The sequence below is a fragment of the Arvicanthis niloticus genome, chromosome 2 (assembly GCF_011762505.2).
Source record: "Arvicanthis niloticus isolate mArvNil1 chromosome 2, mArvNil1.pat.X, whole genome shotgun sequence".
Classification (NCBI taxonomy): Eukaryota; Metazoa; Chordata; class Mammalia; order Rodentia; family Muridae; genus Arvicanthis; species Arvicanthis niloticus.
This window is the reverse complement of record NC_047659.1, coordinates 89,327,184-89,353,197: the sequence shown is the minus strand read 5'-3', so window position 1 is coordinate 89,353,197 and position 26,014 is coordinate 89,327,184. Positions and strand designations below refer to the sequence as shown.

The 26,014-nt window shown below is 43.7% G+C and overlaps 1 non-coding gene across 1 annotated transcript; it reads left to right on the top strand.

Moving 5' to 3' along the window:
* Positions 1–2,533: 2,533 nt before the first annotated feature.
* On the top strand, positions 2,534–2,694 carry LOC117704820 (U1 spliceosomal RNA). Its single transcript, XR_004606339.1, has one exon. It is a non-coding gene; the product is annotated as a U1 spliceosomal RNA (small nuclear RNA).
* Positions 2,695–26,014: the final 23,320 nt, after the last annotated feature.

Genomic DNA, 26,014 nt, shown 5'->3' with positions numbered 1-26,014 from the left:
GGGCCTTGTGCATGTTAGAAAAGAGCTGGACCACTGAGCTTCACTACCCACCCATCAGTAGTTTAAAAGTCAACGAGATGGGAGACCGATGAGGCGCCTCTGAGCAGATATAAAAAGAAAAGAGAATTCGTTCAGAGAACAGGTGTCCCGTCACTCCAGATGGAGGGTGACTAAGAAACCAGCAAAGGTAGGGGCAGTGTGAGGAGAAAAAACAGGCAGAGGAAGGGGTCTTGCCTGAACCCATGAGCCTGGCTTGTCAGCCTCATTTTTCTTTGCCAATTAGTGGAATGGAATGACTCAAACCCACCAAATCAGCCTGGAGCATACTCCCTTCTAGTCTGCCTGAGCTTTTAAGCCTTCTCTGGAATTTTCTGCTCATTTCTACTCTGTGGGCATGCCAATCAGGTTTCTGATTATGAGAAACCATGTCATTTAAGTTTAGGATTGTAGAAGTTATTCCCAGGATTTGAAATGCAAAACTTCACTTTTGGATAGCACCGTAAATTAGTGTTTAATTAGGAAGTTGTTCCTTAGAGAGTGTTGAAATGGAGTCCCTCTGTTTAACATGTGGGTCAGCATTGAGACCCAGACTTATGTAGGTGACCTTTTGTCTGTAAGTGTACCTGGTGGATGGGAATCTGTCTTTAGCAAAAAGCACAGGGGGTTAAATCTATTTCCATCAGTTCTTCAGAATCCTTACTTGAGAGGTGTCAAATCTCTTCATGAATAAAGATATTTTAGGTGGTATTTTAATTTTTGCTTTGCTATGACTAATACTTGATAAGAGGCAACTTAAGGGAGAAGGAATTTTATGGGGGGGCTTATATTTTGAGGGGAAGTCCCCAGTAGCAAGGAAAGCACGGTGGTGAAAGTATGAAGCAGTGTGAGGTGGTTGGTTACACTTCATCCACAATCAGACAACAGGATGGATAGGAAGTGGGTCTGGGCCATATATTCTCAAGCCACCCCTTCTCACCTTCACAGCAAGGTTCCATCTCTGAAAGGTTTTACACTCTTCTAAAACAGTGCCACCAGTGGGGGACTAATTGTTCAAACACTTGAGCCTGTGGGAACATTTCACCCTCAAACCACAACAGATGGTAAAGTAAACTCAATTTCCACACAAAGCCTAAGACCCTCTTGGACTTAAGGCTGAGAAAACCCTAGTCAAAAGCATATTCCTTGAGAAATGGGAGTAACCCCTTGACCCAGAAATGGCCTCGTACTCAGAGAGCCCTGAGATGATTTTCCATCCTCTTTGGCCTTTTTTAATGATGTAAGCAGAGTCCCTTTGGCACGCTTCCTTGGGATTATTCCTCCATAGATGGTGGATGCTACCCTTGCCTCTGCCAGTGGTGCTGTCATGGTTGGAATGGGTCCAGCTTGGACTCATGCTCATGTGATTAGAGCTTGATGTCCACATCCAAACCACATCACCTACTGGGCCTGCATCCAAAGGAAGGAAAGAGCTGAGCGCCTCCGTGAGGAATTCTAGATTCTCAACCGGGGATAGCAGTGTGCATTGCAAAGCTAGTCTTCTTCCTCATTCCCTTTCACTTGAGGATGAGTCCTTTTTCTGCCCCTTTGGTGGTGGGTCACCAGGTTAAGCTGAAAATCTTTCAGCTCCTAGGTATGAAGGTTCAAATGTGGACATTGTAAAGTTCTCTCTCTCTCTCTCTCTCTCTCTCTCTCTCTCTCTCTCTCTCTCTCTCATGCATACACACACACACACACACACACACACACACACACAGAGAGTTAGTGAGGAGCCACTTTCAGTTTTCAACCGGCCTCAGAGGTGAATGCTGGGGGCTGCATTGGCGGTGAGTACCCTGGATACTGTCCTCTGAGCTGAGCTCATAGACCTGACCTCACTGTCCTTCTGGCTCATTTGCTCCAGGCTTCCATTTGCTTTTCCGTAAATGGTGCTTCTGTGGCTTGAGGACTAGGGTGCCAAGGCTCTGACAGTCACTATAAGCCCTGGGGCTTTCTGCTGAAATTGGCACAAGCTTCACCACCAGATTCTGATCCTATCACTTCCCTGAAAGCTGTTATGTGCCCCACCCGTGTGCTAGCAGAAAGTCCTTTTATGGCAATGGGTTGCCCGAAGGAAGGCCTCTGGAGGACACTGAGAATATGTAATTGTCTTGTGAGTGGAGGATCTAAGCTCTAAAGAGATGTCAACGAGTAGAGGAAGGGTTAACTTAGATCACAAGCAGGGTGTTCAAGAAGGGAGTATGATAGCCTTGGGGGGGGGTTGTCACAGGACAGCTCTGTAAGGAATGAAATTGGGGAGGCACCCAGTGTGCCATGATACTTCATATTGGAGGGTGTAGTCATAGTGACTGTATCATTTTATGTTCACTGAAATCCAGCCTAATACCTGAGCAGTTAGTTGTGCCCAGTCTTGGTGGATACCTTGTTCTTGACCAATCTCTTCCTTTTTTAGGGGAAATGTCCCTCACAAGGTCTCTGCAACTTATTTTTTCTGTGAAGTAAGTGTGATTGGAGCTTGAGAATGTAATGTTATTCTGTACACCTGGCAGGGGAGACACCATGATGACAAAGGTAGATGTCCCAGGTTGAGGCTTATCCATTGCTCTCAGGAGGAGCTGACCCCTGTGATTTCTCCCTAATTCTGGGAATTTGGCTGCATAATTTGTGGTAGTGGGAGACTTTGTTTGCATTCTCCTCTGGGGGAACAAAAGAAATTTTTATATTATTAATTAGATGTGCAAAGAAAATACACATCTTTATTTTCTGTGGTGGGTCTGTTCTTGTTCCACTGGGTAAAAAAGACTTTCCTAGTTAACACATCTCAGATTCTTCAGGTTTAAAGATACTTTTGATTTTAAAAATGGTCAATGTTAGGGAAGCAGTTCCTAGTCCTCTGAGTTCTTATGGCCAGTTTTCCTGGGCCTCCTCTGCTCCTGATGGAGAACAGAGAAATCATCCTCCAGAAGTATGGCAGGAAGCCGGAGGCTGATTACTTTCTATGAGAAACATAGAAAGAAGGTACGGAAAAGGAACCTTATCCTTCCACTTCGAGGTAGATGTATGGTTTCAGGACTTTGAATAAGGAGGTATATTATCATTCATTGTTTCGGCTCTCCGGCATTTGTGGTTAACCCAGGCCCTGTATTGCTCAGATTACCCTTTCCTATTTCCAAACAGGGTTAGTGGGGCCACACTAGCCATACCCAAGGATTTCCTAGATTTCTACCATTGAGTGTAGGTGGGATAGTGTGACACGTGTTGCCTTACTTTTCATAGCAGATGTTATGTGGTCAGAAAACTGTTTCTGTTGGTTCCTGTAAGTCCAAAGTATACATTCATCATACTTGGAGCTCAGAACCTATCCTCTTAATGGAAGTCTTGGATTGATTGTCTTTCCCACAAATCCCTTCATCTCCTCTCACATAAGGTGAACAAGGTTCCTCTCAACTGTAAGACTTAGCGTGCAGTGTTATTATGGAGGCAAAAACCAGGCCAAGAAACCTCTTGTGAGTATCATTGCTTCAATTTCTTATGTCCATCTGAACTCTCTTCCTCTAGTTAACTTAGGCCTTTAAAGATGAATGCTGTCACTCACTAGCTAATAAAATAGTCAAATAAAAATGACTTCTTCATTCTTCTAAACTTGACTTCACATCTGTTAATTCTAGAAGTCAGATCCAGCATCCTATAGGTGATAAAGGGAGTTCAAATGTCACTCTGAGGGTAGCTCTTACCAGCTGGCAGCTTGAGAATATAAGGTTCTCGTCCTTTGATGTGGTCTAAGATTTACTTGGAAGGCCAAAATTTCTGACAAAGTTTAAAGAAATCAATAGTAAAACCAGTAAGCAGTAGATTATATAGAGATAAAGTTGGGATTTTTGACCAAGACATTGTATGTATGCATAGTCTTCATGGATCTGGAGAGTTGAGCCCAAGTTGGGTGACTCAGGATAAGTTTTACAATCCGTCAGAAGCTCAGCTACTTCATCTATAAAATGGGGCATAACAACGTGTCCCTGTCCCTAAGTGTCCTTTGAGAGCTCAGTGGGACACTGGTAGAGCCAAGGCTCCAGCAATCAAAAAAGTTTTCTCCCCAAGAATACCAGTTACCTAATCCACTACGGAGCCCACTAGAGATCAAACCAAAGTGATCAGTTAAAAAGGGTAGATCGAAAGTCGTGCAAGTGGCATGTAAATGCATCACTTGGGAAGTAGAGGCAGAAATGTTAGTTCAAGGCTATCCCCAGTTATATAGAGTTCAAGGTTACATAACAACTTGTCTAAAAATTCCTGCCCCCTTTTAATTACAGCTTAAAGCTAGAGGTCACTGCCTCAAGTGGTCAAGTGGTTTAATTTACTGTGTCGGGGGTTGTGTTGCTGCTCTGTCATGTGATTAAGGCTTTGGAATTTTAATTCTGTTCTTCAGTTGCAGCTAGGCAACTTGCAAACACCAACAACAACCGAAGGAAGAAAACATCTTACCAATGTTTCCTGAATTGTCACTGTAAGAAAGTTGAGAGTTTGATAATGTGGCATCTGGGTGGTCCTTGGTGTTCACAGGTCTGGCTCTCATGACATCACAGTTAGTCCCACAGCTGCACCTTTGCCTTCACCTTCCGAATCTGTCCTTTGTGAGATGTTGTTTTCATCTTGATTAACAGACAAGTTTTATTTCCTCAGACACCATGTACCTTCTACCAACTGCCTTTGTTGAAATCCTCAAATCCCCACTCCAAGGAGAGTCCCCTCTGCTGTTCAGTCCTTTGTTTCTTTAAGGAAAGCCTTCCTGGTGGCCTCGCCTACTGAGGGACCTCCGCCTGCAGGCTCCAGTGCCCTCTGTTCAGGCTGCCTAGCTCACAGCCTGTCTGTTTGCACAGCTGTCTTGTAGATTTGTAAGGCCCTCAGGACAAATCTTTGCCCCCCACATCCTGGGTGTTCACATGTTCTGCAAATTCTGATTGCAGTCATCACTAATCATTACTGATAAAGATTCTGAAATAAAAACAATTGTCTTTGATGAGAAAACAGAGTTTATGTAATTTTAAGAGCAGCTTCATAGATGTGTGACAGACGGCAAGCCTATTTCATGCTTTGATTAAAAGCACTACAAAATGAATACCTTTCCACAATAAAGTTTATCTGTCTGTCTGTTTATTTATTTATTTGTTGATTGACTGACTGACTGATTGATTGATTGATTGATTGAGGCAGGGTCTCTCTACAGAGCTCTGGCTGTCCTGTAACTTGCTCTGTAGATCAGGCTATCCTTGGACTCAGAGATATGCCTGCTTCTGCCTCCCAGGTGCTGGGATTAAAGACATGAGTCACCATGGCTCATAATAAAGTTTCTTGCTTGCTGTTTAACATCCAAGGTGTCACATTCATTGACCAGTGAAGCAAAAATGTCCTTTCATTTATCCACTGGAAGGGGACCTAGAACTGGATATTGAATCTTTCTATATGATTTGGGAACAGTAAATATTCTGTTGAGAAACTATTTATCTAATCCAACAAGAGACGATCTCCCAAAAGCAGTGAGAGTGCTTGTCAGCTCCACCCTTGTATAGTATTTTTTGTTAGATCTGAGTCATTTAATCAAATAGAGACATTTTCTTATGAGGCAGATAATGAATTTTCTTAAGGAGACCATATTTTCTGGGTATTTTGGGCTTTGGTCTGTAAAGTTAAGAATTCAGAAATAACTGTATCGATGACATGGATGACATAAACTTATCAATAACAGTTCTATTATCCAAAAATGCAACTCGAATTGCAAAGAAAATTCAAATATATATATATATATATACACATATATATGTACACACACACACACACACACATATATATATATACATCCTAAGAATCTGGAGAACTAAGTCACAGAAATACACATTTCTGGATTTCTGCACCAGCCTTTGTTTGATAATGTTGCCGAATATACCTTATTTTAAAAGATCACTGTGTGATATCAGAGAGGCTGCAGTGTGCTGTGGAAAGGCATCTGCCTGGCTTGGCCCAATGGTGGCAGGTGGATACTGCTTGCTGTAGCTAGTGTTTGGAATGTGCTTCACAGGCATCTGTGTATGGGCTTGTTTCCCAGACCATAGAGCCACTGGGGACTAGTGCAAGTTTTAGGAAGTGAGCCTAGTGGAAGGAAGTGGGTCAGTAGGAAGTTTCTCCAAGGGGGTGGTATATTGGGACCCTGGCCCCCCCTCTTGTCTTTCTTTGCTGGCTGCTGTGACATGAGCAGTCTCCTTTGCCCTGCTTTCCTGTCATGATGTACTATGCTGACTCGGGTCCAAAGTCAACAGGACAAAAATGTCTGCATCTGTGAACCAAAACAAACTGTTCCTCATTGGGAGTTGATTTACATCTGATATTTGCTATAGTAAAGGAAAGCTGGCTAATTGAGCTGGTGGGAGGAGCTTCAGATAGTCACCTACCTGGCTCTCACCTTCTCTAATTCAGTGTTAAGTATTTGATCCAGTAGCTCACACTGCTAGGGCCTGATCTCCATTCTTACCAGATCTCGATGCACGGAGACTGTGAAGCTGTGCAGAGATGATAACTCAGGTATTCCAGGGGCCACGTGTGAGCCCTGCCTACTAGAGTGGAATTAAAATTATTTTTTAGAGATTTATTTTTATTTTTAAATGTGCGTGTGCGTGTGCGTGTGCGTGTGCGTGTGCGTGTGCGTGTGCGTGTGCGTGTGCGTGTGCGTGTGTGTGTGTGTGTGTGTGTGTACAGATTTTCAGGTGCCTGTGGAGGTCAGAAGAGAGCATTAGATTCCCTGAAGCTGCAGTTACAGGTGATTATGAGCCACCCAATGTAGTTGCCAGAACAGAAACTGGGTCTTCTGCAAGAGTAATTCATGCTCTTAATGGCTGAGCCAACTCTTCAGCTTGTAGAAGAAAAATGACCTTGGCTTTAGGTTGACACCAGAAGGAACACTCTGGAAAGCCACCAAGCTGTGTTTGTGCTTCATGTCCTTCATTTATGACAACCTGCTTCAGAACAAGGAGGCTAAGGCCTATTTGGTAAGACAACACTACCCTTGAACTGCTCCTACTGGTGGTTGGAGGTCTTGGTGGTAGATTCCCTTGTCAGGTCAACCCTTTTAAAAGCCTCATGGTAGCACTTGTCACAACATTCAGAGAACTGTCCTCAAGGCCTTTGCATTCAAGCCCCTAGTGGAAAAGCAGTCTGCAGTCGATGGAAGGGTTTATCTAAACACATCCCTCTGTATACTATAAACACAGTGCAGCTCTGTGCTCCCTCTGTTTCCTCAACTCTCCAGGGCCTATGCATGTTTTGTATTTCACACCATCCTTCTTTTAGGCCACTGGACAACAACAGAAAAAAAAAAAGCCCTGCAATGTTGCATAAAAGCTGTGATACACCAAGGCCTGAAGAGTGGTTTGCAAGCTGCTGAGTCTCATCAGGACCTGGTAAAGGTGAGTGTTATTGGAACATGTCTGTGTTTCATTCTAAGCCCCCATCTCCTATTTTCTCCCATGAAGGGAAGATGTGAAGCAGGAGAGAGCACATTTATTTATTTCTTCTGACATTCCCTCATCTGCAGAACATTACCTGCTGGTTTGTTGTCCTCTTACCTTGCTATTGGGCCAGGAGAGAGAAAATTAGAGGTATAGGCAGAAATAATTTCTTGATTTAAAAGGACAACAATGCAGCCAAATGAAACATGCAGGCCAAGCCTTAGGCTGGTACCTGTTGAATGAGGCTTTGCACACCGAGACCCACATTGGTTGGACTGCCATGTGACCTTCCCACTGAGACCCACAGACAGCCAAATAAAAAAACACAACAACAAAAATAAAACCCCAGTCATTCCAAGTGGTATAGTGCATTTCCTTTGATAGTTAACTCTACCACATGGGAGAGCCTTGGAACCTCTGTTTACACTGCAGCTGAGCCGAGTGAGCAAAAACACTGTAGCTTACCTCTGCTCTTCAGCCTCAACTGGTAAAAATGAGACGGTTGTCTGATTTGTGAGGGTGTATATGGCTGCTAAACACTGCTGTCTGGTTTTGAGATGGATGCTCACTAAGAATGGAAACACACCCCTGGGAACATACAGCTCTCAGGATGCATTCCTCCTCTGCGTAGATGTGTCTGTCTGTCTGGGATGACCAATGACAGTTCCTGGTCTGACTCAGGTATGGGATGACCTCTATTCTACTTGTCGTACTAGGGAGTGACATGTATTGATTCTTAATTGATGTAGTGATGATATTGTATCAATTGGTGATTTAGACAGTAGCCAATGCCCTGTTCTGTCAATACTGCCCTTCTTCATGTTGGATAATGGATAGAGGTAGTTAGTTTTCAGATTTTTAGGATCCCAGACACTCCATGGGTTATTATATCCATCCTCCCTCATCTCCGGGCATTAGCTGCCCATGGGGAGAAGTTCTAAGCCCTGAAAGGAAGTTTGCTTTTCTTGTTCTGGTTAAAATTCCCCAGCTCTTACCAAAGGCTATGTCAGGATATGTAAAGATGAAAAGATGTACAGGTGCCTGGCTGTGGTGGTGTAGCTATGTACCAGGCTCTTCCCCCAGGATTCTGCCTCTCTCTGAGTCTGAGAAATCATTTTCTCATACTTTAGCCTTACTTTCCTGCCTCTTTCCCAAGGCTACCTTGGAGAACTTTCAATTCAGTTGTCTATTAAAGTAAATTCTGATTCTGATAGGAGGGAAGAGTGGCAGAATCACCACATTTGGATAGGTTTGTTTCCCTTTGAATTGAGAAGGAAGACAACAGTGATTAGTAACCCGAGTTTCTGCTCAACTTGTGAAAGGACATTTAGAATTGGCAACTCAAGGGAGATCCAGGCCAGAAGTAATGCTTCTGTCTGATAAACCACGTGGCCCTGCAGGGAGGTGTTGATATGGTTCAAAAAATACTAAACTTAGAGCCTGATGCTCTGGCTTCATGGAACGTTTGTCCATTATTAGCTGTGTGACTAGCAAGTCAGAATCTCAATTGAGGCACTGTTTCCTCCTCTGTTAAGTGTGGATAATAATGCTTGTCTGGATCACCTCATGGGAGTTATTTTGACAACACAACAGGATATACTAAAGTTCTGGGTTACACAGCAGGGATGCTGGATATGTAGTTACACATCAAAGTCAAATGTCCCATCTCCTTTTAAGTTCAACACAATGAATATTTTTTCCCCAGTCTGTGACAGGTCCCATTGACTCCCCAGTTGAATGGCAGATGAAGAATTTGGTTCTCGTTTAGAGGATGTGCCGTATAAAAAGAAAGAATGTTTTAAACACTGGAGTTTCACTTCAAATGATCTGATTGTCCTAAAATGGCAGGGTGTACACAGTGGGGCCAGATGGAAGAGAAACATCACACACACGCACACACTTCTAACTCACTAGAGGAAATGGCAGATAGATCCACCTGCACTGTGATCTCTCTCTCTCTCTCTCTCTCTCTCTCTCTCTCTCTCTCTCTCTCTCTCTCTCTCTCTCCACTGTCATTGTCTTTCTGTCACCTTGCATACCTGTGAATTTGAGTTCTTATGTTAAATACATGCTTGTGGAAAAAGATTTGAAAACAAAACTGAAAACAAAAGCCTCTACAAATAAGAGATGAACCTGTGAGGCAAAGAGACAGAGATAACAAGATGTCCAGAAAGCTGAGTGGGTCTCTGTAAAGCCCATGCTCGTCAGGGAAGGCAACCCAGGGCACTGGGTGTGGATGCCACAGTGCCTGTCTACTTACAGAGACCAGAAGCTTGGTAAAAAGGTAAGATTTTTAAAAAGGCACAACTTTGCAGATGTATCTAAACAGCATATAATACAGGTGTACAGTTTTGTGAGTTTTGACAAAGGTCTACACTCCTGGTATAGCCAACACAAGCGGGATAACAAACCCAGCTTCACCCCAGCACTTCCTTCATGCCCCTTGTAACCCCACCCCACCCTCATTCCCCCCTCTCTACCATCAGTTCCAATCAACCACTAGTTTATATTTGTCCTTACACTTTCCATCTTTAATAAAATAAAATAAAATAAAATAGATAAAACCAACAGAAGGAAAGAGAAGGTGCAAGAAACAGAGACCCATTCATTCACAAACTCAGGCATTCCATACAAAGTCTAAACTGCAAGTTGGGGTATATACACAGAGGACCTATAGGGTAAAACAGAGAGAAGGAAAAAAGGTTTAAAAAGAAAAGAAAAGCCTGGCATTGTGAGACAAGGAAGCTCTATTGAATTTGCTTTCCATTGAGATTCCACTAATTTTTATTTCAGCTGGAGACTACTCTTGGGTTAGGAATGGGGCATGTGTTCAATTCTCCTTTCAGCTCTAGGACTCCCTCTGGTGCAGACTCATGCAGACCCTGTGCATGCTGCCTCAGTCTCTGTGAGTTCATATGTGTGCTGCTCATGTTGATTTAGGGCCTTGTTTTCTTGGTGCCCTCTATCCACTCTGGCGCTTACACTCCTTCTGTTTCTTCTTCTTCGGGGTTCCCTGAGCCCTGAATGGAGGGATTTGATGAAGGTCTCCTGTTTAGGGCTGAGTCATTAGATACTCCTTTAAAAAAAAAATTGAGACAGTGTTTCCTGAAGCCCAGGCTAGCTTTGGACTCATTATGTGGCCAAAGCTGACATTAAACTTCTGACATACTTGCTGGGATTACAGGCATGTACCACCATGGTGGCTTCTTCCTTTTCATTTCAAAGTATCTTAGGAATTGTACAGAGTATATTATTTTCTAAGGAGCCTTGATCTTCTTTTATAATACAAATATGAGATTTTAACATTTGTCTGTGTTATTGTATGAAATCATAGTTTGCTTCATTTTATTATTGAATAGTATTCCATCACATAAATTGATGCAATACCTATAGGCACGCTGATGTGGATGAAGAGAACTTTCATGGGTCTCACACCTGGACAAAGAACAATAAGCAACTAATGACTGCTGGGGTGGGGTAGCATCCCAGGGATGAGTTCCCTTCCTGGGTATCCAAGACAAAGCCTTGAAACCAAGTTCACACAGACAGCAAAAAGGGACACGATAACAATAAAAAAAAAATTGATTTGAGAAGGGGTGTGGGAGCCATTAGAGGACGGGTATCTGGAAAAGACTGGAAGGAGGAAAGGGAAGGGAAAAGTGACACATTTATATTTTAGTTAAAACAAGTAAAAAAGAAAAACAAAACACAAAACCAAACACGGTCTGGAGTTTGGTTGCTGGAGTACCAGCCCCAGCCCTTCCACTCCTCAGGTTTTGGTCTTGGGCAAGTAACATAATACTCGTTAGCTTCATTCCCCTTGGTTATAGAATACAAATCTACAGCATATGCTCATTCGAGAGCTGGTAGTGTTGAGATGATCTATGTGAGGCCCTTAGTACAGTTTCTAGAATAGCAAAAATGATGCAAAATTCTCATTAGAACCTGAGTTGCTTCCATCCATTACCAGTCAGTGGTTTTTGTTGTTTGTTAGTTCATTTGTTTGTTTTTAGGGCTGGCAGACTAGACTGGAGGAAGGATTACTCAGTATTGACCATGCCTTACTGTTACCAACCTGCTTTATGCATTGCCAGTGGTGAAGATTAGGCTGTGTTCAGGCAGCACTGTGCTCTGTGTTCAGTGACGTCCATGGAGCTCATGGCAGCTCTTGGGTCATGGGACTAGATGACACTAAGCAGGGTGTCCATCCAAACCAACCGTGCTGTTGGGGGAGTAGATCCTTTCCAAGGCCAAGTGGAATCTACAGGGCTGGCTCAATTACCCAGACAGCTTTTGGTTATGCACAGGCATTCAAGAACTTAAAGTGAATTAATTTCGTCTTTCAAGTTTAGGATTTCTTTAGCCTTGGTACAAATATAGTGTCCAAGACAGAGATGTGAAAATGTGAGTAGATTTTAAACATTATTTATTTAGAAGTTACCTACATATTGTTGATATGTAGTAATAATGGTTATTATTATTATTAGTAGCTGAAGAACTTTGGAGACTAGGAAAGAGGCCTGTTAATTTGAATATTCAGGTTGATTTAATGACTAATATTTCTCCGTATGCACCACCAGACACAGCTTTGTCTCTGCTCTACTGTGTGGGAGCAGCCTTGTATGGAAGTCCACAGCCAATCTTGGCTTTGGCCCTTGGTAGCACCAGCCAGAGATCAGAAGGTACAAGTTTTGGGATGGATGGGAGGGAGTGAGTTTTTTTTTTTCTCTCCCTGCCCACTCCTCCACTGAGGGGTTTAGGTCCCCTGGAGCTGTCTTCTCAGCTATGGCTTTCTTGGCTTAGCAACAACTTTGCTCCTTGACCTTCGGCTCCAAGGGAGCAGACACCTTTCTGCTGTGGTTAGTTCTGGAGCGCTCAGCCATCCCCTGTGAGTTCCCTTAGTCATCCCTTCAAGTGGTTCCTCTGAAAAGATCTACTCAGTGGGGACTCACCATCTGCTTCCTGCCGGGACCTTGACGGATGCAGTGGTCAAAATAAGCTCCTTCATGGGAGGCACTGAGAGAGGCGAAGAAGATAAGGAAGATAGTTCTATCTGCGAGCTGCAGCCTTCTGCTTGTCAAACACTGTGGGAAGCATTTCAAAGGGATTCGGTGAGTGCTCTGTGCGCTCAGTGGACTACAGAAGCTACATAAATAGCCCCGGCTCTCAGCAAGACAGCATGGCCAAATCTTTATGGCAACTTTGTTACTTTATCATAAATTCAAACAAGAGGAACTGAATTTCAGAAAGGTTTAGTTACTTTCCCAAGGTCTCCAGCATGTAGTTCCAGAACTGGGTTGAACTTGTCCTGCTTCTAAAGCCCATACCCTGTTCACCCTGATAACAGTTGCTTAGGACCCCTCTGTAATCAGAAGCTGTGTGAATTTCTGTAGTGGAAGGGTCTTAGTTGTCTCAGTGGTGGGAAATCGAGGAGACGACGCCTGGCTGTTTCATGAGAGAAGGCCATGAAGGTGAACTCGGAAGGAGCTGCTTACTCACTGAAGGCTGGGAGGAGAGCTTCATGGTCCTGGCACTGGCAAAGGAGACAGGCTACCCATAAGAAGTCTGAGGATGAGGAATTCCGATTCTTAGCTCTTCTGCTCCCCGGGTCCTGCAACAGGCAGACTTTGACATCGGCTAGAGACACCATTTTATCCCACCAGCTTCATACTGTGGAACTCAGGGTTTAGAGGAACTGCATCTTTTTAAGGGAACGTCTTTCTGAGGAGGCACACCAGTGTCCCTGATGCTTGAGCTGCCATCAGCAGATAAGTGGCTACCTCTGGACACAGAAAGAGCCTAACCTTAGAAATTCAAATGACAAAATCACGAGCAAGTGAAACTTGGGTTTCTGGAAACTTTGGGAGAGTTTGGTGAAACCTACTTATTTAATCTATACCTGATGTCTGTCATGAGACAGGCAGGGGGCAGCCAGGTTCACTGTGTCAGCAACTACAGCAGCAAAGCTCATTTTATTTACTTTTTAAAAAACTAGACTTATTTAGCTCCAACAATACACTTTAGAAATACAAGGTGAAAAAAGACACATTTCTTAGTGTTTCTAAACTTTTGGCATGTTTGTTTTTGACATTCACATGCAGTAAAGCAACATTCCCAGGAATTGTCAGAAATTCAAGAGTATGAATATTTTAAACATGCTTCTAATGGTCTTCACACTCAATTATTTGGGTTTCTAAGATCCATGTCCAAAGAATGAATTATGCTAAGTTTAGCAATACTTATGAAGGATGAATTGTCTTTTTCCATGTAATTAAAATGCACTGTGATGTTGTTTCTATCCTATAGACCTCTCCCCTTCTTGCAGGGAGCGAAGTAACTATCTTTAACTGTCATTCCATTGCCATGTCTAACCCTCGATGCAGGATTTTCCAAAGCCCAGATTGAGAGTTGATGATAGAAGTGAGAAGCTATTGCCAGGAAATCTTATTTGTAGAGAAATCTCTTGAGAAGCTCTTCTCCATCCCCACCCTACCCTGGTATCTCTCCCATTATGATTGGCCCAATATCTCTAGAATTCAGTCCAAAAAAATGGGCGAGTCTATCCCCCTAAGGCCTTATAACTTTAAATGAAGTTAGGTCTAGAGCTGAGTGTCTGTCTCCCATGCCGCCATCTGGTAGGGAATGCATGGTGTCCCATGAATAAAGCACCTGCAGAGTGTCAGAAGTGCTGGGACACCCACTCTGACATCACCTGGCACATATGGAAAGCTGGACTCCCTGAAGCTGTGAGCTCAGTTTCCAGGGCGGAAAGAGGTAGATTGCGTGTGTTCTGTCCAAAAAAATGGCTGATCCATGCCTGACCCTGTAGAGACATCTTGGTGTTGGGGGAGGTGATGTCATTCTCCTTCCTGCAGCTGCTTGCTCTAGCCCGCCAAGGAGTTGTTCTCCTCTAAAATCCCAGAGAGGAGCGGCAGCTGAAAGCCAGTGTGTGTGGGCTTTGTGGCCTCAGTAACACTTGCACTTAATGGCAGCCAGAGAGAAGCCATGAGGAAAGTAGCAGGTGAGATAATGTCAACGGGCAGGAGCTCGGGCAGCCCTGGAGTACAGACCCATCTATCCCCTCCACACTAGGCTAATACTGAAGTCGCTCTCCAGTCTGATTGGTCCATATAGATCCATGGAATGTTCTCAGCAAAGGTCAAAAGCTGGGAATACTACTACTGGGTTAGTTTTGAAAATTGTGTGTGTGTGTGTACATGTGTGTGTTCACACATGAGTAAGAGTGTGTGCATGCTTATTGTGAGAGGAGGCTGATGGCCAAGATTGGGTGTCTTCCTCAAGCTCCAGCTTATGCATTACCCACATCCCCACCAAATTAGATAAACTAGCCAGTTTGCTCCAGGAACCCCCTTTCTCCAAAGTGCCCTGCCATGCCCACCTGACCTTTAGTTCAGTGCTGGGGACCCCAGCTTTGGTCCTTGCAACTGAGATGTCTCCCTAACCCCAGTTTGAGAATTTCTGCTACTTTTAGAATGACTTTGTTAGAAGCAGGGTGAGTTTCTCTCAACTGGTTGGCTACAGAATCTCAAGGCCAAGCAAAAAAAAGCGTTCAAACATGTGGAATAGCTACTGAAAAAGACAGAAAGCCCACACTTTCTGACATATAAACCATGCCTTAGGATACAAAATGACTTAAAAGCCAAGCCCTCTTCATTTTAATCTTGTGTTTTGTGAGTGAATTTGACTGAGTCTAACACGGCTGCATTTTGCCCAGTCCAGTGTTCTTGTGCTTGTCACTAGCATGTACTGTTGAAGCTGGGAGGACAAAGTCACACATCGCCTTTCCTGTCAAAAGCCCTTTTCTAATTTCCTGCTAATTTACTGTTCATTAAGCGGGTAGTAACTGAATCTGTGTATCCACTCACTCACTTATTCCTACCTTGTAACAAAAACATGTGACTGTCTCCTGCAGTGGCCAGCTTCGGCAGAAGCCTGACAGGAATGAAGTGTACTTCAATCTTTTAGAGCCTCATAGTCCTGTCGATAGTTTGAGGCAAATGGCAGATAAGGCATCGGAAGGGACAGACCCTGAGGCACATGACTGAGGCACTTGAGGTCACGGATAGGGAAGGGAAACAATGGGTACAAGGAGGATTGGGCCAAAGGCAGTGGTGGATTTCCAGGGACCAAATAACTTAAGTGTTGGACAGAAAGACAGGAGTCTGGGAGGGGAAGAGAGGTAGAGTGTAGAGGAAAATCCCCTCGTCTCTAGAGCGGGCTGTTGACCACTGCGGCCAGGCTATTCTTCTCTTGGGCAGAGAAGGTGTAGGTGGCATCAGTGCTGTGTGCTTTCGTGTGTGTATGTGCGTGAATGAAGAATAGTTTGGAGGAAAATTTAGCTCATTAACTGTAAAGAGAAGTGTCAGTTGTTTGAGAGGACGGCCTTGGGAGCCCAGTGGCCTGGTGTCTAGAGTGTGGGCTGTAAAACCAGGGCCTGGTTAGACCCTGGCTGTTTTACACCTGGAATCTCATCGCTGTGACATCTTCTTTTTGAAAAAAGTAAAATGTTTAAATAAAGTTGTCAGTGAATCAGAAGAGGCAGGAAAAGTTACAATGAACTGAATATGAAATTTGCACCAAATTTGGCCTTCGGGAACACATATAAAAGTACACATTGCTGTCTGTGCCAGAGCACACACCCTAGTAGCTGACCAATGGGCTGGCAGGACAGGCTGTGAAGGTGCAGTTGGTCTGTGGTGTTAAGGAGCTCTTGATCCTTGTACTGCAGACTTGATTATTGCTGAGAATACCTGACTCAAGCAACTAAAGGGCACAGGCCTTTTTGGGCTCATGGTTTGGGAGTGTGACTGTCCAGTCCATGTCAGAGAAGGGATGGTGGCAGGTGGCTCTACAGTAGGGGTAGCATGTGGCCGAGACTCTCCATCTTTTTACATCTCAACAGAACAGGGAGCAGAGGCAAGACAGGAAGTGGGCTCAGGCTATTAACCTGGAGGCCAACCACACAGCAAACCATCATCACCCAGCTTAGAGAGGTTTGAAGATCCCAGCTTAGAGAGGTTTGAAGGGTGGTGGGTTCTTACAGATGAAGTAGCAGGTGTTGCTCTTGTACAGAGAGGGGGCTCAGTTGTCCTCAGCTCCCTCTGGAGGAAGGTGGCTCAACCCTGGACTATCTGCTTTGCTCAATAACCTTTTAGTCTCAATCTGTTCTCAGGAGTTTCCCAGAAGATAAGAGCATTCTTTCCTAATTTCTCCTCAACACATACTTCCCCTGTATCCTTGGCAACAGCACAGGCTTGTTGAGCACATTATTTCATTCATCAGCAGAACAACCCTGCACAATTGGCATCATAATGACCTGTACTTTGGGCTGAGGAAGCTGAATTCTGAGATGCTGGAAGCAGGATTGTCAGTCTCAATTGCCTCTATGCCGGTCTGATTCTAAATTTTGTCTTTTCACTGCACCTGAAATGTAGACTATACTGGTAAATTATGTGTTGATCTCACTGAGAAGCTGGCTTTGAAAGCCAGATTGCCTATCCTTCCCATTTTAGACTCTCAAGCACGTTGGTGTCAGTGACCTTCAAGGCCCCTATCTGGCAATGGGCTACCTCCTTGACTCAGTGTCTGGGGGTGGGAGGGAGAGAAAATCAGCTCCAAAATAAAAACACCACGTCCTTGAGAACAGCCCTCGGGCAAACTGTGTCCAACAGTGCTTACTACTATCCATTTCATGAGAGAAAGAGAAGCAGGAGCCACAGTGACTGCCTCAACTTCCCCAGCCTGTGTCTGGTGGTTGTTGTGAGTGCCCTGGTTGATGATGCCACCTCTGCTGTTGTTATCTGTCCTTTCACTTGGAATCCTCACCTGAGGGGACACCCTGCTCTGCCCTAAACTCTCCACTTTGATTTTTACCTGGCTGCTTTTAAAGGGGCTTCCACAGTCTATCTCTGCTGGTTGTTTTGGGTACCAGGTTTAGTGATGTTTACTATCTACCAGTCTATCCATCTGCTATGTGCTATTTATTCTTTGACTGGTTTAACAATAAAATCCTTCAAAACCAAAAGCATGGCCAATGTAAATCATTCCTGGATTGCACAGACCAACACTATATACTTCTGATGTTTTACGTTTCTATTGCTAGGCCCTAAAGGATGCGCTTAGAAGGAATGGAGGCACAGAATGAGCTACCAATACTCATGTTAGACATGCATGAGCCAGGAAATACTGAGAAGAACACCTGGACAGAATGCCGTTTTTCCTATTGCTGTGTGCATGCTACTTTCTTTAAGCAATTAATTCAGCAGCCAGCCCCAGAATTTGTCTGCCTCAGGCAGGTAAAGTTTATATTGAAAACCTTTTAGATTTTATTATATTTTCTAAATATGTATCATATACTGATTTTGACCACTGTACTGTAGAGAACAAGGTTCATTCTCCTCACCCCACCTTGTAAAGGCAGAATTTGAGTTTATAGCCCAGGTTGGGCTAGATCACCATGTAGCCCAGGTTGGCCTTGAATTTGAAACTATCCTCCTGCCTCAGTCTCTCAGGGATTGTGCTTACAAGTGCAGGCCACTATGCCTGGCTGAGAACATAGCTCTTAAACTATGTATTCTTAGGTCTGTGCACAGACTTTACAGAACCCGATGAAGCCTGTGTGCCAGCTCTCCAGTAAAAAGCACGCATTATGTATTGTTTTTAACTGTGCACAACTTAAAGTAAGTACTCCAAAGCTGTTTGGAAAGCCTCAGAATTCTTGAGTGCAGTCTTATGAGGTACTGAGAAAGCTGATACAGGAAACCAAGCTTGTCAGAGGAGCCCAGGATAGTTTCTTAGTTCTTCATTCCTTTAGCTGTTCAAGCAGGAGAAGGGTGCTTGGTCACAGGTTTAGGATTTCTGTGTAGTTGCCTTTAGTTCTGAGTTACATGAAAATGCTAAGTAGCCCCTCCCCTTTGCACACTATACATGCATGCATGCTTGTGTGTGAGCCGCCTCTGCCTCTGTGGTGTTTAATGGTTGTACAGTCTCTGGTGAGGCTTCTATTCTTGGTAAGAGGCTTCAGTCACTCTCGACTTTGCAGCTTCTCCAGTTTTCTTACAGCTGGGAAGAGACAGGTTGCCCATTGCCTCTGTCTGATTTGCGGCTGCAGCATTTTTCAGTATTTCAAAGCAAGTTGTTCTGTGGTAAGCAGAAGCTCTGAAAACTAAGAAAATGTCTGGCATTCACCTCTGAGCACAGATGTACCAGAGCTACTGTGAATCTTCACAACTCTCTACAGTATGTGGAGGGCCTGTAAACTTCTTGGATGAACTTCCTTGAACCTCCAGGGCAGGAAACAAAGTTGCTGTTACCTTGTGTAAAATTCTAGATAAATGGTATTTTTTCCACTTACTGTTTCCAGTAATTTGAAAGACACTGCTAGAACCTTTTGATAAATAAGGCATTGCAACAGGAGAGATTAGGTAATTTAGCTGATCTCATACTGGAGGGCCAGGATTCCGGACTTTCAAGCCCAAAGCTTCTCTGATGTCACATGTGGCTCATGCTGTCATGTGGCACACTGGAGCCATGGGGAAAGCTAGGCTACCAAGGCCCTTTGCACAGACTCGAATCATTTTCTGACCATGCCACTGACTGGCTGTGTGACCCTGAGTAGTCTCCGCAGCTTTTCTGTGTGTTTCCCCATCAAATCGAGTCTGGCATCAGTAATCATTTTTTAGTGCAATTGTGAGAATTAATAAATATATAGAAAATTCTCAGAATAGTAGCAGATACATAATAATGTATTATGAGCCTAGCAGAATACCAACTGTCACTCAGGACCTGATGCGCCCCCCCCCCCCCCTCCTCTGACCTCTTCTTACCTTCTTGCTAAATCTGTCCTGGTGTTTTGGGGATAAGAGAGTGAGGGGAATGTTTTGTTATTCAACCAATTTTCCAGTGAGATTGTGACCTAAACAGAGTCAGAGCCTTGGCTTTTTGCATGCAGGATTTAAACAAAACAAAACAAAACAACAATACTTTCGGGGCAAAGTATCTTTTCCACTCTGAAAAGTTAAGAGCAGTGTAATTGTGATGCTTTTCTTTATTCTTGCCTCTTGACCACGGGGACCAATGACTGCCAGGTGCACTAATGGCCAATCATGTATTCATTGTTTATTTAATTTGAACCCAGGACCTTGCTCACCCATCAGGCTATGTGGCTAGTCCCTGTTTATTCTTATTGTGTTTTGTTCTTGGAGGTTGGACTCAGGGCCTTTCCACTGCACTATGCTCTCAGCCCTCTTCCACTTTTGATTTTGAAGTTGCACGTGATGGCCTTAAACTCACTCTGTAGCTCAGACTAGGGTTGAACTTAGTATCCTCCTGCTTTCGTCATTCACATAGTCACGTGGTTGGGATTGCAGCCACCAGATCCACCCCCTATCAATTTATAAGACTCAATCTTGACAAGCCCTGGCAAAATTTCTTCTGGTCTTTGTGCTGAGTTGTCTGAGGATAAAGACACATTAACATGTCTGCTTGGACAGAGCCTGGCAAAGATGGATATCATAAATGAATTAATGAAGTCCCATTCAGAGCCTTCCAAACATGGCTGTCCTTATAGGCTGAGCTGCTTGGAACAGGGTCATGGGAGAAGGTTTTATGCTTTATTGGACCCTTGGTTTTCTCACTAAAGTAAGAATTTCGACAATGATGGAAAATAAATAACATATATTCTCAATGCTTTCTTAGCTTGGGGCTAACAAATTTTAAAAAAAAAAGTCCATTGGGTCAGTTTGAGGAAGGTGCCCAACTTACCTCTCACCCTGGTGGTGCAGCTTGCCAGATGGGCTTGGAGCTCTTTCAGCTCAGAACCACAGTTTATCTGGCATGACTCTGTGACCCCTGGCTGCATTTCATTCTATCCTGTTACATCATTGTGTCTAATTTTTTTCTTGAAAATATGTTGTTTGCTTCAAGCATGTTCTGACTGGCTTGGGCTTGCAAGCCCTGTCCTGGATTGAAGTAGTGATGTTGGGGTCCTATCTAAATAGTTTGAGAGCTATTTATTTGAGGCTTCTTTGAGGAAGGAATGGATAAGTGTCCTAAAAGGAACATTCTGTTTTTAAACAGAAATTCCACATACAGCCTATCTCAGCAAGAACCATTTGACAACAGGAGTCGGATTCTCATACCGTGTAATTTTGCTGGAATTCACCATGGTTTGTGTAGTAACGCTAACCTTATGTTATTTTCCATGATGACAGCCTATAGTCTCCTGCTCAGATGCTGGCAGGAGAAGCAAGTTGGTTGAACAATATAGGATGGAAGTTTGTAAATGGAAGGAAAGCCTAGACAAGATCGGAGAAACTCAGAAAGTGCTTTAAGAATGGGATGTCAAATGTTCCCAAATTAGAGTAGACTGAGCTCACAAAGGTTGTCTAGAGCGCTGATTTGTACCGAAAATGCCAATCAACAGAAGTTTGGAATATGAAGCAAAACTAGCTGCCATCTAGCTGTGTGAGACAAAGAGAATCATCACATGGTCAGCACCGTGTTCTGGTCATATGCTGAAGATGTGCACAGTTAGATCCCTATGCCTACGAATTAGCCTGTGTGTCCTTGCATCACTGAATGGATCCATGGATCACCATACAGCCCCAGGTCAGGTCTCCAATTCCTGCTCCAGCAATATTGACTGGGATGCTGCTTCCTGGCTTCACCAGCTTCACTCTGACAGCAGTGGCCATATCACCTGGGAGCTTGAGAAAGAAGCAGATTCTCAGTTCTAACAAAGATCTATCTTCTGAGAGGGAAGGACAACCATCTACTCTAACACAGGACTCTTCTTGTCCAAGAGTTCCATGTAGACTAATATTCCAGTAACATGAATCTAGACCTATAGCTATCATATTCTGCATATCAGGTATTTACATTACAATTTACAACAGTAGCAAAACTATTGTTAGAAAGTACTAATGAGCCGGGCGGTGGTGGCGCACGCCTTTAATCCCAGCACTTGGGAGGCAGAGGCAGGCGGATTTCTGAGTTCGAGGCCAGCCTGGTCTACAGAGTGAGTTCCAGGACAGCCAGGGCTACACAGAGAAACCCTGTCTTGAAAAACCAAAAAAAAAAAAAAAAAAAAAAAAAAAAAAGAAAAGAAAAGAAAGTACTAATGAAATATTTTATGACTGGGGGTCACCAAAACATGAGGAACTGTATTAAAGGGTCAAAGCAGTAGGAGGTTGAAAGCTGCTGCTCTAGACTGGCTTTCTCTAACTCACAGCTGTCAATAAGCTCCCTAGTATTCTCACCTGGTAGCACTAGACTTTCTAGGACAACGAGGCCAATTAATTCTAAGAATGGCATTTTCAAAGTTTTCCAGGTGAGTCTGCAGCTCGAGCTGATTGCCATTGTGAATCCATCCATCATCAGAGCCTCAATGAGCTTCTGTTCAGCTTAGACACACACTTCTAATTTATTACTTTAGAGTCTGTGTTTTTTTTTTTTTTTTTTTTTTTTTTTACTTTCCCACAGCCCAATCCCAAGCAGAATTCTCTAAAGTGTCCTCAAGTACAGATCAGAAGAGAAAACACCATATCTGGCTTCTGCTTTATTCAGGAGCCCATCCCTTCAGTTCCCCTTGGGCTTAAGTTCAGCTTGGCTGCAGGGAGCTAGACTTGTCATGATCCCTTCTTTTTCATTAGCAATCCCCTTGACTGCTTTCAGATTTCCAGGACCCCCGTCTTTGGAGCAAGCTACGTGGATTTATGTGAGCAGCCAGGTCCAGCTGGTGTCAGTGCTGGTTGTGAGCTCCAGTGCTTGAGCCAGGCAGGGGCAAAGGAAAGTGGGCAGGAGGAGGATTTGAACACAGTGTAGGTGGGGTATACTTCTTCCATTGGACAAATACCAGTAAGTTTCGAAGAAGTTGAAAGGCAGCTTTGCTAAGGTTGATAGAGGGTGGAAAGGTTTCCAGCCTGTTTCCTATGCGGAGTTGTTAGACTGTGAGTTGGTTGTCCTCTGCTGAATCATCAGCCCCGAAAATATACATGCAGGTAGCGTTATACCCACTGAACAGGTTATATCTAGGTGTGTGTGTGTGTGTGTGTGTATGCATATGTATATAAGCATACAATAATAATTAGTGAAAAGAGGGGCCATAGATTTGAAGGAAGCCAAGGAAGGGTGTTTGGCACATGGGAGGGTTTAGAGGAAAGAAAGGAAAAGGAGAAATACCGTAATTATTTTATAATCTCAAAAAATAAAAAAATAAAGAAATGACCTTGACTTAAGGACATCAACAATGTAAACAAACAACCACCACAATGAAGAAACAAAATCTTAGTTTTCTCTTTGTTTCAAAGTCAAATCTCATTCTTAAAAGCTACCCAGTTTAACATAGTGTCTGGCGTCAGCCATTTTTTTACAGAAGTAATGATTTTATTTTTCAGAGTTGGTGATTGAGGGCTCAGGGGTCTGGAGGGGGTGAGACAAATAAGAACTGAGTAAGTATGGAAACACCCGTGGTGAAACCTGTTACTTTGTATGTTAGTTGGAAAACAAATGAAGAAAAGCCATGCCTTCTGCATAGTGATGGACTGAGTTCCATAAAACTATAATCCAAAATAAACCCTTCCCTAAAATACTTCTTGTCACCAGGCATAGTGTCTTTTGCCCTCAATCCCAGTGTGCCAGAAGCAGATGCAGGCTGATCTCTGAGTTCCAGGACAGCTGTACATAGTTCCAGCCAGCAGAGCTATGTAGCAGGACTTTATTGCAGAAAAAGAAAGAGAAATTAAATGAATAAAAATGTTGCAACTTAAGAAAGGAGAGCAACTTAAAGAAGGGAGGTTGATTTTGGCTCACAGATCTGGGGTACAGTCCATCAGGGTGTGGAAGCCATGAGAGCAGGATCCTGGTGCAGCTGTCACAGTGCATCTACTGTAAAGAAGCAGGGGGAGACGGATGGTACTGTTTAACCCAGTTTCTTATTTTTATTCCATTCAAGGCCCTAGCCCAGAGAATGGTGCTACTCAGTTAGGGTGGGTCTTCACAGTTCAGTTACCCCAATCTAGATGATTCCTCATGGGTCTGCCCAGAGGATTGTCCTAGGTGATTCTTAGGTCCTGTCAAGTTGACAATCAACACCGACTCTCATAAGTATGGACACTGAAGAGTGACGATGACACAATTTTTTTTCTTTAGAATTTGTCCATTCATTTTCTAATCTGCTCATGTTGTCCCTGTTGTTAATATCCAAGGAATTGGGACAGGCAAGATGAAATGGAATCTGGATGCATTCGGGGGAAGAAACTGTTTTTGTGGGACTATGATCTTAGTTCAAAGCTTGGCTTTTTCCCTAACTGTGCCCTATCTTCTATCCATTGGAGACATTTTTTATGACTTCTTGGCTGCAGAACACACACACACACACACACACACACACACACCCCAAGTCACCTAGACATGAATCTCTGCAGACTTTGCTAAGGAAGCTGAAGCCTAGGCCTGGTGAGGGGCATGGGGAATGTCAGACCCACTTCTTAGCTGGTTCCCAGTTTATTTTCACAATCACATTGAGCCCTGGAAACCTCAGCTGAAGGATCAGATGGCTGGATTATATGTGCTCATCTTTATGTATAAGGTACAGACTCTGAAAACTCCCTCCTGTAGAGCCTTGAGATTCTAGAACACTCTACCAAATCTTGAAGACCAACTTTTCTAGGCCATCTGACCACAAGTCTTGTCAACTACCTGATAGCATTACCCTGAACAAGGAAAGTATGTTCTTGGTTGAGGAGGGACAATTTTTGAGGTAAAAGAATTATGGAGTTTTCATTCAGAAGAACTTGGGAGGAGCACAAAAGCCACTGATGGCAAAAGGGCTCTAGTTCAGCCCTTCCAGAGCTCAGCTATACATACTAGCTCAAGTATGCTGCCTTTCCCTGCCGATCAGACAGCCAAATTGGAGGTCCCTTGTTCTCTTCCTCAAATGAAATTCCTGGACCCAAAACTCATTGCTTTATTTCAGAATGTCATCATCTCTTGGTTATTCTGGTCCTTGGACTCTTTATCCAATAATGATGGGTTCTTGCTGGCTCCCACGTGGTCTGAGACAGCTTCCCACTAAGGATTCCTGAAGCTCTTGCCAAGACTATTCTTTGTCACATTCTGAGACTGGAAACATTAAACCCTCAGGGTCTTCAACCTGTAATCCTCTGTCAGTTTTACCCCAAGTTAAGGCACACACCCTCTTCCTGATGGGATCTGGGGATGGGAAAGTATCTCAAGGGGTTATCCCAGTCTACCTTCAGTATACAAGGTGGGCAGTGCTGGAGATGTCAGATAACATCAGATTTTTAAAAAGAAACATTTGTAGCTTGTCCTGGATGCTGCCAAGCCTTGACTCTTACCCAGTTTGAAGCATCTATCTGAGTCAAATTTCTCTAAGTGAAAGGTGCATGTCTGTTACTGTGTTTAGGGATAATGTTTGGAAGTTGTCTTTATTTTATTTTATTTTAGTCTGTATGATTTGCAGCAGACACAAGGATCACTCAGGGAAGGTGGGAGTTAGAGAATGGATTCTATTTTAACTGATTTTTTGGGGGAGTATTACCTTTCAGAATCTGTGATTGAAAACAACATTGCACACACAACCTCTGGTTTGGGAGGACCCACTGATTCATGACTCAGAATACTGTGGATGCTTTCCTTGAGTACATGTTAGCTTAGTAAGGGGGTCAGATCTCAGCCTTCTGTGGGCAACTGCTACTACTCTCCAAACTATCTGTGCCCATCTACAGGTTTAGAAGAGAGGGGAAAATTCAGGTTAGGAGGGTGGGGCAGCAAGTCTCGGCTACACCTCCATGTTCCACTTTGGTGTCAGGAGTCTGTAACAGCAACAGTGGCAGTGATGACAACAGTGGTGAGGCCTCTTCCTGAGCCACTTGCCGACTTATAAAAACTCTGCTTCAAGTCCCTCCATCCATCCCTTTTCTTGTGTTACTGGAATTTTTTTTTCATTTAATTATGTACAACAGACATTAGTAGCCCTGGATGGTTTTTGTCTCTTGCTTCTGAGATGTGCTGTGACCAGTAGCACATGGATGTCTATTGGTACCCATCAATCCAGGCAGGCCAGGCAGTGGCTCCCTGGTGTGGCATCCTGGCAGCAGCAGAGGAAAGCTGTTCTTGCTCAATGATGTTCTACTGCCTGGTGGTCAACCCTGGGCAATTTCCCTTTCATCTGAAGCTACAGCCTCACCTTCTCCAGGTGAATCTCCACCATAGAGGAGGTCAAGCTTGTTCTTCAAGTTCTCTTAAGATCTAGAGTACTCTTCATAGTTGTCTTTTATTCCCATGTAACAGTAACTACCTGTGAATATTTAGGAATTGCTTGTGGTAAACCTTTGTTCATACTGTTGAGTCATTTCTGTCTCCTGATGGGACTCCAATTTCTACTTCCTTTTATGTGTATCATCTTTTTATATCATGAATTTGAATGAAACCAAAAAACATTTATATGGGCATGGTGGCATGTGCTTACAGTCTCAGCT